Source organism: Larus michahellis, chromosome 14 (genome assembly GCF_964199755.1).
Source record: "Larus michahellis chromosome 14, bLarMic1.1, whole genome shotgun sequence".
NCBI lineage: Eukaryota > Metazoa > Chordata > Aves > Charadriiformes > Laridae > Larus > Larus michahellis.
Genome location: NC_133909.1, coordinates 10,202,170 through 10,217,764, shown reverse-complemented (window position 1 = coordinate 10,217,764; position 15,595 = coordinate 10,202,170). Strand labels below are relative to the sequence as shown.

At 47.9% G+C, this 15,595-nt stretch overlaps 1 long non-coding RNA gene across 1 annotated transcript; it reads left to right on the top strand.

Annotated features, from left to right (window-relative positions):
- The first annotated feature begins 230 nt into the window (after positions 1-230).
- On the top strand, positions 231-2,887 carry LOC141751263 (uncharacterized). The gene is made up of 3 exons (XR_012589939.1): positions 231-373; positions 2,583-2,649; positions 2,749-2,887. It is a non-coding gene; the product is annotated as an uncharacterized LOC141751263 (long non-coding RNA).
- The last annotated feature ends 12,708 nt before the right edge of the window (positions 2,888-15,595 follow it).

Sequence of the window (15,595 nt, the reverse complement as noted above, 5' to 3'; positions counted from 1 at the left end):
CGGAAATCAGAAGGGGCGGCGCTTGGCCTGCTGGGAACTCGAGGCAGGAGACCGGCAGCTGCCGCGCCTGTGGCCGCCTCGGGGGGGTTGGCCCCGCCCCTTTCCCAGGGGATTGTGGGAAGGGCGGTGGGCGGGGCCCGGGGTACACGAGCCCCAGCCTGGGCTCAGGGGCTCCAGCCGCTGGCGGGCTCGGCTGGGCCCCGCGCTGCGCTGGGCCTTCGTTTGGCTGCAGCTCCGGGGCGGGCGCGTTTTGGCGTTTAGAGAGGCGGAGGTGAGAAGGCTGAGCTAAAGCCTTCCGGACCGGTAAACATCCAGCTGCCTGTTTAGTAGGAAGTTGACTTGTATGCTGCTATTTTGTTTCTCTCTTTTTCAGGTCGGTAACTTTGTAATGGGGGTTTAGGGGGTGCCCGGGTGGTTTAATAGTATGCTTTTCTTTTATTCTGGGAGTGCTGCATTTTCCTAGAATTCCTGACTTTATTGAAGATGGAACTGTGGTTTTTTCCACCAGTTTTGCAGCGTGCTGTGTAAGTTGCCGATAGTGTTTCTCTTAATTGGGTTGATGATGAGCTTATCTTGCAGGGGTTAGGGCCAGCGTTTTGTATGCATCTGCATGTGGCATTTTAGCATTTCTCAAGAAAGCAGCAGGATGTAAGGCGTAGCGTCATTCAGGGTATGGGATGGCTCATCACCTTTCCCCATCGCCCAAAGAGTGCCCCAGTGTCCCTAGAGTTTTTGCAGCTTGCAGCAGGCCCCTCGTAGATTGTGTCAGGGCATCACCTATTTTGTGTGTCTGTGGCAGAGCCCGGAGTCTGTGGGAAGATAGGAGGTCCCTGCCGGACGCAGGCCACGGCTTGGAAGAGCCGCTCCTGAGGAGTGGCTGATGCAGGGGGTTCAGGGTTGCAAATACAGGATGGGAGCTGTCAGGAAGAAGTGGGGGTCCTTCCCTGACAGTTGAGGAGACGAGAAGGGGTTTCTAAAGTTTTGGCGCTGGGGGTTGGCTATGAAAGGGAGGCAGGTTCATCAGTCTTTGTCATATCGATTTTGGATTTGGATGTCAACAGGGTCTGTTCTGTTCTAGTCTCTTGCATTTGAGGTGAGCTGGATAGTTTTGAGGAGGAGCACAGGACTGGTGATTTCACAGAAATGCAATGGTAATTTTGTGTTTGTTGGTATCTTAGGTGCCATAAATAATTGTTGCTGCAGCCTCTGACTTGGGAATTGGCGTGAAGCAGGTGATCAGATTGCCGTGGCACCTCTGAGGATGAGGGTGTTGTGGAAGAGGTTGGCATCCACTGTCATGGTGGTCACTGCTGGAGCTGTGGTTTCGTTTTGTTTTGCAGATGAGAGGGAACCTGGTGACTGCAGGAACACATCAGTTAGCTGTTTGTTGTGGTTTTTTGTCAAGGATGAATTCAGAGCCCTGGCCCTCTGAAAGCTAAGTAGAGGGACAGGCACTGGAGGGGGGCCAAGGTTGATAGTTTCAGGGAGGAGTTTTAAAGTCAGGGTAGAGCAGAGGGCTATCCAGGAGCAGTCTCCTCTGAGTAGGTAAAGGGAGCGGGTTACTCTTCAGCACAAAGCTAGTGTGTGCTGGGCAGGGCAGTTCTGGCATGTGTCTGTTGCGTAGTTTGTGTGCTCTGTCTTCTGTGTCTTGGACTTTCCTTAGGTTTTGATGCCCTCGTTGCCCTTTGCACTCAAGGGGCACAGCATGTGCCTTGGGCACCACCTGTAGGGTCTCAAATGCCTGTGCTAATTGGCATAGTGCCCAATGGGCACTTCTTTTCTTGCATAACAACTTTAAAGCACAGATCGGACTTGCCTCAGAAGTTCCTGGATGGTCCTCTTCTGCAGTGTCGTTCCCGGCTGCGTGAGCAGCTCTGTTCTCTAAGCTCTGGCAGCTCTAGCCATCTACTCTTACGGACTGGGGTTTCTTCCCTGCATCCTTACGTTCTCACCTCTTGAGGCCAGGCTTCCTGCACATATGTCATCTCAGTTTTGACAGGAACTTCTTGTAATAGGCCATTACATTTGACTCTTTTATGGCTTTGCCATAGAGCTTCCTCACATCAGCGCTGCGGCCCTGTAGGTCTTCTTGCCTGACAGTGTCTCTTGTCTGAAAGTCGTTCTTGTGGAGAGTTTTCCCTCATCTTGGAGTCACATTGCCTGTAGTGCTGTGTGGTGTTGGGCTGCACGTGGGTGTGTTTGGCGTGGAGCTGCCCTGCCTGGGGGTGTAGAGTCAGGGGTAGGTGGAACAGCAATAAGAGTCTATGGGTAATATGTTGATCTGCCAAGACTGTTTAGCCAAAGGTTGTACGGTCATCTGGGATCAAGGAGCCATCGGCTCCTTGTAATTTCCATAGTGTTTTATGGAGAGGATTGGAGCCTTCTGGGAGGGCCTGTTTGGCAGTAGTGAAGCAGATTGAAGGTGTTGAGGCTTGTATGTGTGGGGATTAATGTTGGGTCCAATTTTTTTTAATGGCAGGCTGTAGTTGGAGCCTAGATGGTATTCCTAAATGGAAACAAGACTCCTGGAATTGTTCAGCTACTGATTAGCATCTGGGTGACTTGTTTACTAATTTTTTCAGATGCGGAGGGACAAGATGTGCACTACGGAGTGATGGAGGAGCCAAGCGGGACCCTGTAAGAACGTGGGTCAGTGTATGGTGCTGGAGGGAAGATGTGACTGGTGGCTATGTGACTATATTATGGGTTGGTGATGGGGTGGTTTTTGTTTTTTTTTTAATTTTGAAGGTGTGAAGTGATGAGTAAAGCAGAATATTGGCACTGGGCGTGACTCGGGCAAGGTGAGCAATGACTAGTAGGCTGAAGCAGCAGTTCTTCTCAGATGTTACATTGTGGGTGAAGTTTTAGGTGTCCTTTGGGTCTGTTTTACAGGTGGTCTGTAAGCCTCAAAGTGGCAGCCCAAAACCATGGAGGACAGGTGGACTAGAGGCCAGGGTAAAGGAGTAGGAGACAGGAATGGCTGCGGCAGGCTGAGGTTTCGGGCAGTATCTCAGCATATGCCTTTTGGTTGGCTTTTTTTTTTTTTTTCCAGGTGCAGGACACAGGCTCAGAGGGGCTAAGCCGCATGCTGATGAGCGGGCTGAGAAGGTGAGGCAGTTGTGGGCCGTATTGGTGTCTAATAGTGAAGTATTATATGGCAACTTGGTTAAGTATTTATCTTCTGGTTTTGCAGGTGCCCTGTGAGCCATCTTTGGAAATGGGTGAGCATTAGAGGTGAGCCGAGGCAGGAGCGAGGAGGAACTTGAGGCTGGTGACTTCTCACATGTGCAACAGTAATTTTGTTTCTTGGTATCTCAAGCAATGTTGGCCACAGCGTCTGACTCCGGAATGAGCAGGTGAGTGGAATCCCATTGTGCTTTTGAGGAAGGGGAAATTGTGGAAGAGGTTGGCACTGACCTCTCTGAAACTTCTTGCTGTCATTGTTTGGTTTTCTTTAATTGCAGATGATGAAGAGGAACCTGGTGATTACAGGAATGTCCCAGACAGTTGATATGCTGTTTTTTTTGGTCAACATGGGATTTAAGACCTCCAGCCCTCTGAAAGCTAAGTTGAGTGGCCAGGCCTGGGAAGGGTTTGGGAGGAGGGGAGAAGTTTGGGAGTTGCAGGGAAGCATCTATGGAATTTGGATAATGAGGTGAAGTCTCTGTGCTCAAAGAGCAATTCAGACTGGCTTTGCTATCTCTTGTGCAACGCAGGGGAGTGAAGGCTTGTCTGGCTATCACAGGATACGTAAGTAACGGGGGAGTCTTGGGGAGCCAGGACAGCCCTGCTTTTCATCAGCAGAGACAGTAAAATCAAGATAACAGAGACTTTGTGTAGTTCTTTGTTTCCTTGAGAGGCTACCATGCCCGATAATTGACCTTTGCCTCATTAGCAGTGAAATGCATATTAAAGTTGACACCCCTGTATATGCTAATGAAGATTTTGGAGATCATGCAGAACATGTATGACTATAGCACTTGTCTCTCCACCCAAATCATACTACACCTCACCAAGGGGAGGGAAACCTCATAATTTTGGGGATAAAAGGATGGAGAAAATGACTGTTAAATTGGGAGAGAAGAAACTCAACACCTAATGGAGCAGTCGAGGGGCTGTGTTCTCTTCCTCCACCCCAGGCAGGGACGCCTTTCTGGGTAAGCGCTGCGCCTTTCACTCTCTGGTGAATGTTACCCCGGGCTGTTGTACTATCGTTATTTTTGCTAGCAATATTAACCTTAATTAATTAGTGCTATTGTAGTTAGTGATTTTTATCAATGGCAATCTTGAGTCTGTGACTATCGCTTTCAATAAAATAACTAATTTTGATTATTTGTGAATCTGATTCAGTGAAAGCCCTTTGGTGGGACTCTGATAGTAAATCAGTGAAAGTCCTGGGACTCTGACAGACAAATATCGAAACTACAGTCCTTTTAACGCGACAGCATCTTAAAGTTAGAGAAGGGCAGAGGGCTGTCCTGGAGCAGTCCCCTTTGGGCAGGTAAAGGGAGCGGGTTAGTCCTCAGCACAATGCTGGCATGAACCAGGCAGGGAGTTTCCAGCACGTGTCTGTTGTGTTGTTTGTGTGGTCTGTCTTCTGTGTCTTAAACCTTTCTTGGGTCTTGATGTCCTCTTTACGCTTGAGGAGCACAGCCTGTACTTCAGGCACCATCCCTAGAATCTTGAATGCCTGTACTCAATGGCATTGCCCCAGTTGGGTGCTGCTTTTCTTGCATTATAAGCTTAAAGCATGGATTGATATTGCATTTCGGAAGTTTCTGGATGGTCCTCACTTGCAGCATTGTTCCTGGCTGTGTGAGCAGCTCTGTTCACTAGCCATCTGTTTTCAGTGACTGGGACTTCTTCCCTGCATCGTTAAGTTCTTAGGTCTTGAAGCCAGGCTTCCTGTGCCTCTCACTTTGAGTCACCTGTTGTCCTGGGCCATTACGTTGTACTCATGTCCTGGGGTTTCCCTAGAGCCTTCTCATGTCACCATCATGGTCCCACAAGTCTTCTTGCCTGACAATCACTTATGTTTGGGTGTCATCCTTCTTGCTGAGAGTTTTCTCTCATCTTTGAGGTGCATTGTTTGTAGCATTCTGTGTAGCGTTGGTCTGTGCTTGTGTGTGTTTGGCTCGGAGCTGCTCTGCCCGGTCGTGTAGAGTCAGGGGTAGGTGGAACAGCAAACGAGTCTACGGTTCATATGTTGATCTAACGAGACTGTTGAGGCAAAGGTGGTACAGTCAGCTCCCATCAAGTAGCCATCAGCAGGTGGTGTGGGCAGCTCTTTAATTAGTGGGTTTTTTTGGGGATGAGCAGAGCTCTGTGGGAGGGGCTGTTCATCAGTAGGGAAGCAGACTGCACCTTGAAGATGTTAAGGCTGCTTTGTGTGGGGTGTAATGTTTGTGGGTTTTTTGTTTGTTTGTTTTGTTTTTTTTAATGGCAGGTTGTAGTTTTACTCTGGATGGTATTTCTAAGTCAAAACAAGACTTTTTTTGGGGGGGTGATGTGTGTCACATGGGGTTCCCCCTAAAAGAGGCGGTTCACAGCCCAAAAATTCCTGAAAACTCGTGGGGGGAATGTGTGTTTAAAAATATAATAAAACCTGTATATATGGATATGAGGCATTGAAATAAAGACCAATTTCTCATTTTTATACCTATTGAAAACTATGAATTTATGTATATAAAAAGGAGTTCAAAATAAAAACCTGTGTCAACTATATAATATAAAGGATGTTATCATATTAAAACATCTGTCCTATAGCCAATTTTTGCCTTCATCATTCTCTCTGTCTGGCTCCCCGCCCCTGTTGTTTAATTCCTCTGTCTCTCTCAGACATCGAGGGTTTTTTGGTATTTCTCAGTCTATTTCTGTCCACCTCACTGTCACCTTTTTTAATTCCTCCGTCTCTGCCCTGTAGCTCATCACTATTCTTTGTTTCTCTCTGGTTCCCTGTTGCATCCTCCTCTCTGGTCTGTTTTCTTTCCCCTGTGGCTCCCTTTCCCTATTTTTCACGCTCCCTTCTCTGCCCTGTAGCCAATTGCTGTTGTATTGGGTTTACGTGACAAGGTTTTGTTAGCTGAGTCGCGGGGGGCAGGGGCTGCAGGGGTGGGTTCTGTGAGCAGACACCAGGAGCTGCCCCCATGTTGGGCACAGCCAGTCCCAGCTCTGAGACGGACCTGCCCCTGGCCAAAGCTGAGCCCATCAGCAACGCTGGCCGGGGGCACAGAGTCTCCTGCAACCCATGGAGAACCCCATGTTGGAGCAGAAAAAGAGCAGGAGGAGGAAGGAGCGGCAGAGAAAACATGAGATGAACTGACCACAACCCCCATTCCCTGTCACCCGGCATTGCCCAAGAGCAGGATGTAGAGAAGTCATGAGCGAAGATGATCCCAGGAAGAAAGAGAGGGGTATTGGGAAGGTGTTTTTTAGATTTGTTTTTATTTTGTGTTATTTGATTGACAATAAATTAAATGAATTTCCTCAAGTTGAATCTGTTGTGCCTGTGACAATAATTGAATGATCTCTTTGTCCTTGTCTCAACCTACAACCTTTCTCATTTTAATTTTTCTCCAGTCTCGATAGAGTGGCTTGGTGGGCACCCAGGGGTCAGCCAAGGTCAATCCACCCCAGATTACTTCTGTTATGCTCCCTGTCCCTGTTTTGTGTGGGTTTTGGTTTTTTTTTTTTGTTTTTTTTTTTTTTTTTAATGCTTTACTATGTTTCTTGTACCCTTGGAAAGGAGTAACAAGGGATGGGAAGGAAAGAATGCGGGAAAAAGTAAAGGAGGAACAGGCAAAAAGAAGGGGGAAGGAAGGCAATGAAGGAACAGGGGTGGGAAAATGGGGAAAGAAAGGAGAAACAGGGGCCAGAGAAAGAAGGAAAGCAGGGATGGGGGAATAAATGGGGAAAGAAGGAACATCTAACAGGTGTAAAAAATATGGAAAGAAAGAAATGAGGAACATGGTATGGGAGGGAAAGTAGGAACATGGGACAGGGAACATGGGAAAAGAAGGAAAAGAACTGGGGATGAGGGGAAGAAAGGGGTGAGAAGGAGAAGGGGAAGAGGGGAGGGACAAGAAGGATGGGGAAATAAGGAAAGGAGGGACGGGACGGGGAGGAAGAAAGAAAAGGAGGAAGAGTGAACGGGGGTGAGGAATGGGGAAAGGAGGAACAGGGTGGAGGTGAAACATGAGGAAAGAAGGGAAAAAGAAACAGGATGGGAAGAAGAATGATGAAAGATGAGAAAGGAGGAAGAGGGTGAGTGGGAAAAACATGATGGAGCGGTGTGAGATGGGGCCGGGGGGGGGGTATGGCTGCTCCCCTCCCTCCCCCCTGCCCTGGGCTATGCTGGGGGGCTCTGCCCTTCCTGGGGAGGGAATTATGTTCTCTCATCTTTTTCTCTGCCCCCCACAGGCCTCAGGGCAGGGGGGGGAGAGTTCTTTGGGGAAGAAACTCTTTGGGAAAGAAACTCTTTGGGAAACTCCCCAAAGAACGGGGAGTTTCATCATGTGCCCCATTAAATGCAGCAGGGTTTCTGTTGTGCGAAGGAGAAACTGCCTAAAATCGGCACCTAACACTGACCGCGAGGGGAAGCCCTTCTCGGGTACGCTGGCAGCGCGAGGCACCTTCCATCCCTCCACAACTCTGATTAAAGGATGTATCGACTTGTTAAATCAGCCACACACTTCTTTGTCACTTACAGGTTATGTTGCTGTTATCTACTTTTAATTAGGTTCTCTGTAAAAAGGGGGCAGATGTGGCCATTTTGCCAGCGCGTAGCAGTGGGGCTGTTCGGTGTTACGGGGCTGGGTGTTACCGATTTCCCCAGCCTTCGTGATCCGGGCTGCCTGTAAACAAAAGGGCTAAGTTCAGTGTCCTGCTAATGGACTTAACTGTTCCATAATTGAGACTCCAGGTACTTGGGAAACAACCTCCTTTGCTACATATCCTTTCAAGTTTGCGTTAGTTATTTCCTTTCAGCTTACCTTGGTATTGGATATTGCTGAGCCTTTAATGCCAGCTTCCACCACAGTTCAGTCCTCAAGGCCTGGCAATAGGATTTTTACTGGTTTCAGGTCTTATCTATATGGTTTATGTTTCACTTTCTGCTTGAATTTTCCATTTTGGAAGGATTCTTTTCCTTTTTTTGTTTTTTTTGTACCTCGTGGCTATTTCTGCCTGGGGTTAAATTTAGTTTTTGTTCCCAACTGTAGTACTAAGACCCAGCAATGGATGCTAGCTAAAGAAAAGAAGAAATATGTTCTCTATTATGGTAGCGTCCACCTTGTGTAACAACTCTAGGAATGTATCAACAGTGAGTGTGGGAAGAGGCTGAAAAGAGGTAAATATGGGAGAATACGGAGAGAGAGAGGGTGTGCAGGAGCTGTGCTCATTTTTACAATTGGAGCATGCTTCACGTTTGCCTTGATTACTTCCTCTTTGATTAATTGAAGCCTCACCTAGTTGAGCCGAGAGCTTTCCCTTCTCTAGTTTAGAGTGCCTTGTGTCCTTTTTTGCTGTACTTGCTATGGTACCTTAGACATGACACTGATGTGAGCGGGGTATTTATTTTTAGCACTTCTTCCCATGATTAATCCATGCAGGTTCTCTTTGACCGTTCAGTGCTATCTTAATGATGTGGGCAACAGCTGTTTTCTCCACGTCTTATCAAATATCCTCCATGTTCTAATAATAACAAAGAAATTCCTTTATTCTTGGCTATTCCGAATTCCCACCCGAGGGATCTCATTGCATGTCTTCCCGGGGACTGCAATCTAGGAATAGGTACTTGTGGCTAGATAGATAAATACTTCGCTTTAAAAAAGAAATAAGTATGACTGAGGATTTAGCATTCATTTAATCTTGATTCTGTCATTGTATCTAGGATGACGAGCTTCAGGGCAGGTGTGTCTGCTCTGGGGAAGCGAGCTGAAGCCAAAAGGGCCGTGGAAAAGCTCTTTTCGGGTCTTCTTGGAAGCCGGGAAAAGCGGTTTTCTTGTGCCGGGGGCTGGCAGCTTGTGGGCGGGCCCAGCGACGCCCGGGAAGGCTTAAAAGAGGCATTAACACGCCCAGCGGCCATTTGCTGCGGAGACGAGCTTCGGGGCGGGTGTGTGTGCTCTGGGGAAGCCAGCTGAAGCCAAAAGGGCCGTGGAAAAGCTCTTTTCGGGTCTTCTTGGAAGCCGGGAAAAGCTGTTTACTTGTGCCGGGGGCTGGCAGCTTGTGGGCGGGCCCAGCAAAGCCCGCCGTTTATCAGACTATAAGAAGCCTCCGGGAGGCCACTGCCCACAGGGCACGGGGCGAGCAAACCGAGTGCGGGTGCTGCAGCTGTTTGTGGCTCGTTGGGCAGGACATGAGGTGCTGCACTTCCCTCAAGTGAAGATCAGCTGTGCGTAGTGAAGATTTTAGCTATGGCCTCCACCCGCAAGAAGGCGGTGCGCTAGGCCTCAACCAGAAAGGATGTGGGGACCCAGACAGAGCTCCCACAGGGACACGCGGGCGTCCAGGTCACCGGCTGCAGGGAGTGCTGGAGCCCTTCACCGACAACGGGAGGCAGCTATGGGAACCGCTGCGTACGTTGCGAACAGGTAAATCATAGGATCTTCATGGTTGGAAGGGACCTTTGAGATCATCGAGTCCAACCATACACACACAAAATAACCCCTACAATCTCTGCCACTAGAGCATGCCCTGAAGTGCCAAATCTGGATGTTTCTTAAACACCTCTGGGGATGGTGAGTCAACCCCCTCCCTGGGCAGCTGTTCCAGTGCCTGACCACTCTTGCAGTAAAGTAATTCTTCCTAATATCTAATCTAAACCTCCCCTGCCGCAGCTTCAGCCCATTTCCTCTGGTCCTGTCATTATTCACCTGGGAGAAGAGGCCAACCCCCACCTCTCTACACCCTCCTTTCAGGTAGCTGTAGAGGGCAGTGAGGTCTCCCCTCAGACTCCTCTTCTCCAAGCTAAACATGCCCAGCTCCCTCAGCCTCTCCTCATACGAATCTCCTATAAACGATCTGCTCAGCCTGGTGGCAGAGCTGAGAGAGAAAGTTGAAAGGTTAAGAAGCATTAAGGAGGCTGAGGAAGAAATAGACTGGTGGAGCCAGGCTCTGCCCTGCTTGGAACAGAAACAGGAGCACCCAGCAGAAAGCAGCCGGCATCTAGAGGCCCCTGTACCCTGCTCCTGCCACGCAGAAGGCTAAATGAAGGGAGTGAATGGAGGTGAGTTCATGGTTGGGGCAGTGGGCAAACCCTCTCCTTGTCCCCCCGTCACCCATGGTACCTCTGAACAACAGATGTGAGGTACTGAACAAGGAAGGCCAGTCGAACGAGGATGTGGATGATGGGCAATCTGTGCTAGAGACATCTCCACAGTCAGAAAGGCGTACTGCGTGTATTATTACCACAGCCACGAGGAAGAAAAGAGGGGTTGTAGTCACTGGGTCTTTGGAATTGGAGGGCCAGGCAAATGAGGATGGAGAGGACTGTCCACCTAGTGAGCCACACAGGGCTAATCACTCACCCCCACAACTCGGGACCTCCTCAACCAAGAAAAAAAGGAAAGTAATTGTAGTAGGTGACTCCCTTCTGAGGGGATCAGAGGGCCCTGTCGACCGGACCCATCCCACAGAGTAGTCAGCTGCCTCCCTGGGGCCAGGATCAAGGACATATGGAGGAAACTCCCTACTCTGGTTTGGCCCTCAGATTATTATCCACTTACTGATATTTCAAGTAGGTAATGATGAGATAGCTACCAGAAGTCTAAGGGCAATGAAGAGAGACTTCAGAGCCTTGGGATGGCTGGTTAAGGGATCAGGAGCACAAGTAGTGTTCTCCTCTATCCCACCAGTTGCAGGGATTGATGAGGGGATAAACAGGAAGAGTCAGGAGATTAACTCCTCGCTCAGAGATTGGTGCAACCAGCAGAACTTTGGTTACTTTGATCATGGATTGATATACAGGACACCAGGCATGCTGGCAACAGGTGGGGAAAGCCTAACCAAAAGGGGACGAAGGATTCTGGGACAGGAGTTAGCAGGACTCATTGAAAGGGCTTTAAACTATGATTGAAGGGGGACAGGGATGTAACCAGAGTGACTAAAGTGGTGCCTGGGAGCAGCGTGCCCGTGCTGGTGGGTAAAAGCGCTAGCAAGGTCTTGCAGCCTGTTGTTGCAGTGAGGTGGGAGATGATGACCCATGTGCTAGCAAAGACATGAAGAGTAGTGATGGGTTGGCAACTACAGGAATGTCTGAGTGTGGACAGGTGGGAATAAGGGCTTGTCCCCCCAGTAGAGTGGCAAGGCAATTAGCCCAGCTGAAGTGCATCTACACAAATGCACGCAGCATGGGCAACAAACAGGAAGAGTTGGAGGCCCTTGTACAGCAGGAAAACTATGATATAGTTGCCATCACAGAAACATAGTGGGGAGACATGCACAACTGGACTGTGTTGATTGATGGGTACCAACTCTTCAGAAGGGATAAGCAAGGAAGGAGAGGTGGTGGGGTGGCCCTCTATGTCAGGGGCAGTTTTGAATGCCAAGATCTTAACAATGTGCATGACGACATTGTTGAGTGTTTATGGATAAGAATCAAGGGGAAGGCCAATAAGCTGGACATCATGGTGGGAGTTTGTTATAGACCCTCCAACCAGGATGTAGAGGCCGATGAAATATTCTATAAGCAGCTGACAGAGGTCTCATGATCGCTCGCCCTTGTTCTTGTGGGGGACTTCAACTTCCCAGATGTCTGCTGGGAATATAACACAGCAGAGAGGGAACAGTCCCGGAGGTTCCTGGAGTGTGTGGAAGACAACTTCCTAACGCAGCTGGTGAGGGAGACAACTAGGGAAAGTGACCTACTGGACCTGCTGCTTGTTAACAGAGAAGGTCTTGTAGGGGATGTAAAGACTGGAGGTCGTCTTGAGCAGAGTGACCATGAAATGATAGAATTTTCGATTCTTGGTGAAACAAGGTGGGGAGCCAGCAGAACTGCCACCTTAGATTTCCGAAGGGCAAACTTTGGCCTGCTTAGGAGCATGGTTGAGAGTGTCCCTTGGGGGACAGTCCTGAAGGGCAAAGGTGCCCAGGAAGGCTGGTCTGTCTTCAAGGAGGAACTCTTAAAAGCTCAGGAGAAGGCCATCCCCAAGTCCCAAAAAACGAGCAGACAGGGAAGAAGACCAGCCTGGCTAATTAGAGAGCTTTGGCTAGACCTCAGGAAAAAAAAGAAAGTTTATGATCTTTGGAAAAGGGGGTTGGCTACTTATGAAAAATACCAAGATGTAGTGAAGCTATGCAGGGCGAAAATTAGAAGGGCCAAAGCTCAAGCAGAACTCGTCTTGGCCACCATGGTTAAAGATAACTAGAAGAGGTTCTTTCAGTATATCAACAGAAAAAGGAAGACTAGGAAAAATGTAGTCCCACTAATGAAATAGATGGGTGTCCTAGTGGTGGAAGACACAGAGAAGGCAGAGCTACTGAATGCCTTCTTTGCTTCAGTCTTCACTGTTAAAGCTGTCCCTCATGAATACCAGGCCCTGGAGGCAAGGGGGAAGGTCTGGAGAGAGGAAGATTTTTCCCTAGTAGAGGAAGATCAGGTTAGAGACCACTTGGCCAAACTGGACATCCGTAAGTCCAGGGGCCCCTGACGAGATGCACCCGCAAGTGCTGAGAGAGCTGGCAGATGTTATTGCTTGGCCACTCTCCATCATCTTTGAAAGGTCATGGAGAAGAGGAGAGGTGCCTGAGGACTGGAGGAAGGCCAATATCACTCCAGTCTTCAAAAAGGGCAGAAAGGAGGACCCAGGGAATTACAGACCAGTCAGTCTCACCTCTGTCCCTGGGAAGGTAATGGAGCGACTCATTCTGGATGTCATATCCAATCACGTTCAAGAGCAGGAAGTTATTGGAAGTGGTCAACATGGATTTACCAAGGGTAAATCATGCTTGACCAATCTCAGAGCCTTCTATGACGTTATAACTGCTTGGCTAGATGAGGGCAGAGCAGCAGATGTCATCTACCTTGACTTCAGCAAGGCTTTTGACACTGTCTCTCATAACATCCTCCTTAGGAAACTGAGGAAGTGTGGACTAGACGAGGGGACACTAGACGAGGGTACAGTGAGGTGGATTGAGAGCTGGCTGTGTGACAGGACTCAGAGGGTGGTGATTAATGGAGCAGGGTCGAGTTGGAAGCCTGTAACCAGTGATGTCCCCCAGGGGTCAATATTTGGACCAGTACTGTTTAATGTATTCATCAACGACCTGGACGAGGGGACAGATGTATGCTCAGCAAGTTCACTGATGATACCAAACTGAGTGGGGTGGCTGACACCCCAGAGGGCCGTGCTGCCATCCAGTGTGACCTAGACAGGCTGGAGAGCTGGGCAGAGAAGAACCTAATGAGGTTCAACAAGGACAAGGGTAGGGTCCTGTACCTGGGGAGGAAGAATGTCAGGCACCAGTATAGGGTAGGGGTTGACCTGCTGGAAAGCAGCTCTGAAGAAAAGGATCTGGGGGTCTTGGGAGACAGTAAATTATCCATGAGCAAGCAATGTGCCCTTGTCACCAAGAAGGCCAATGGAATTCTGGGCTGCATAGGGAAGAGTGTGGCCAGCAGGTCAAGGGAGGTCATTCTCCCCCTCTACTCTGCACTGGTGAGGCCACAACTGGAATACTGTGTCCAGTTTTGGGCTTCCCAGTTCAAGAGAGACAGGGAACTACCGGAGAGAGCCCAGCGTAGGGCAACCAAGATGATTGAGGGATTGGAGCATCTCCCTTATGAGGAAAGGCTGAGAGAGCTGGGACTCTTTAGCCTGGAGAAGAGAAGGCTGAGGGGAGACGTTATTAATGTTTACAAGTATCTAAAGGGTGGGTTTAAGGAGGATGGTGCCAGACTCTTTTCAGTGGTTCCCAGTAACAGGACGAGGGGTAACGGGCACAAGTTGGAACATAGGATGTTCTGATCAAATACGAGGAAAAACTTCTTTACGGTGAGGGTGACAGAGCACTGGAACAGGCTGCCCAGGGAGGCTGTGGAGTCCCCTACTCTGGAGACTTTCAAGATCCACCTGGATGCAGTCCTGAGTGATGTGCTCTGGGCAATCCTGCTCTAGCAGAGGAGTGGGACTAGATGATCTCTAGAGGTCCCTTCCAACTCTGAAAAATTCCGTGACATTTAGGGCTGATTTTTTTAACAGCTCAGTAGTTTTAAATATTTTCTTGTTCAGGTAAAATGACAAGTATACCAATGTGCTTTGCTGTCAGATGCTGTAGGGATGATTTAATTAGACTAATTTCTGTTTTAGTAACACTTGTATTGACTGTGTTTTAATGCTACTGTTTATGGGTTCTTACTCTGTGGTTATTTTTTTTCTACATATTTTCTCTCATCCTTTTTGTTACCTGTTTACTATCACACAACTGATACGGTAGCAATTGTCTAACTTTACAGGAGGCCTCTCTGATATTATCTGGCAAAATATGCTACCTGCACCAGTGTTAAATGGTGTCCTTTTGTTGTTTGTTTTTTGGTGTTGTTTCTTCTGTCGGGCAAGACTGCACGTGATAGAACTTGTCCTTCAAGTGATACACAGAGGCCATACTGAATCAAAGAAGATGACACATGTGTCTACCAGACTTCTCATCTCCATGGTCCCCCCCAGAAGCAGGGTAGCATGAACTAGTCCTTTACTAGAAAATTAGTACTCTAGGGCAAAATCCTATGAATCACGGTAGCATCGCCATACCCTGATAGACCAGAACTGTGATAATGTGACATATCCCAAATTCTTCTGACTTCATATTTTTACTGCTGTTATTTTTGAATGTGGATTTTTAAATTGTTACACACATCTGACAGAGATGTCTTCTTCAGCAGAGAGTCTGTCATGTTTAATTGTCATAATTATCTTGAGAAAGTTCTGGACTTGTGAAATAGTTGCTTGTTTTCAAGCTTTCTGCAGTCTGCAATATACAACAGAGGAATGCAGTTTATTCTTAGGCATGGAAACTTATTCTACTACCGAAGTGCTTCATCAAGCTGACTATTAATAAATAGCATGTTTTTTCTTGCTTAGCAGTCTTACTTCAGCAGTGAATTTCAGAAAGCCTTTTGCAGGTGCATTTCGTTCTGATATAACATTCTGCCATGGCTCAGGGCAAGCTTTATTCGTTAATCTTCTATCCATACAGCTACATACTTTTAAAATAACTTGGATATTGAACAGGATTTGGAAGGCAAAGTATTTCAGCTACTCTTTAACAACTTACGAGTTAGTCACCACAGAACACTACCTGTTCTGTCTTCTAAAAAAATGAACATTTGCAAACACTTCACATGTTTTTTTTGTTTGTTTGTTTTTTTTTCTTTTTTGAAAAGAAGTTGTCAAGGACTGTAACAGCAGAAGTAGAAACCACTTAGTATATTTTCTTTATCAAGGTTGATGTGAAAATTATATTTGGAAGGTAGCTGTGTTGTAAACTGCTTCAGAAGCCACTGCTAGTAAACATGAATACCTTCATGTATTGAAAAGCCTGGGTCTGCTGAAAAAACATGGCTTGAATGCCAGTCTGCGATTTGCCAAATTAAATA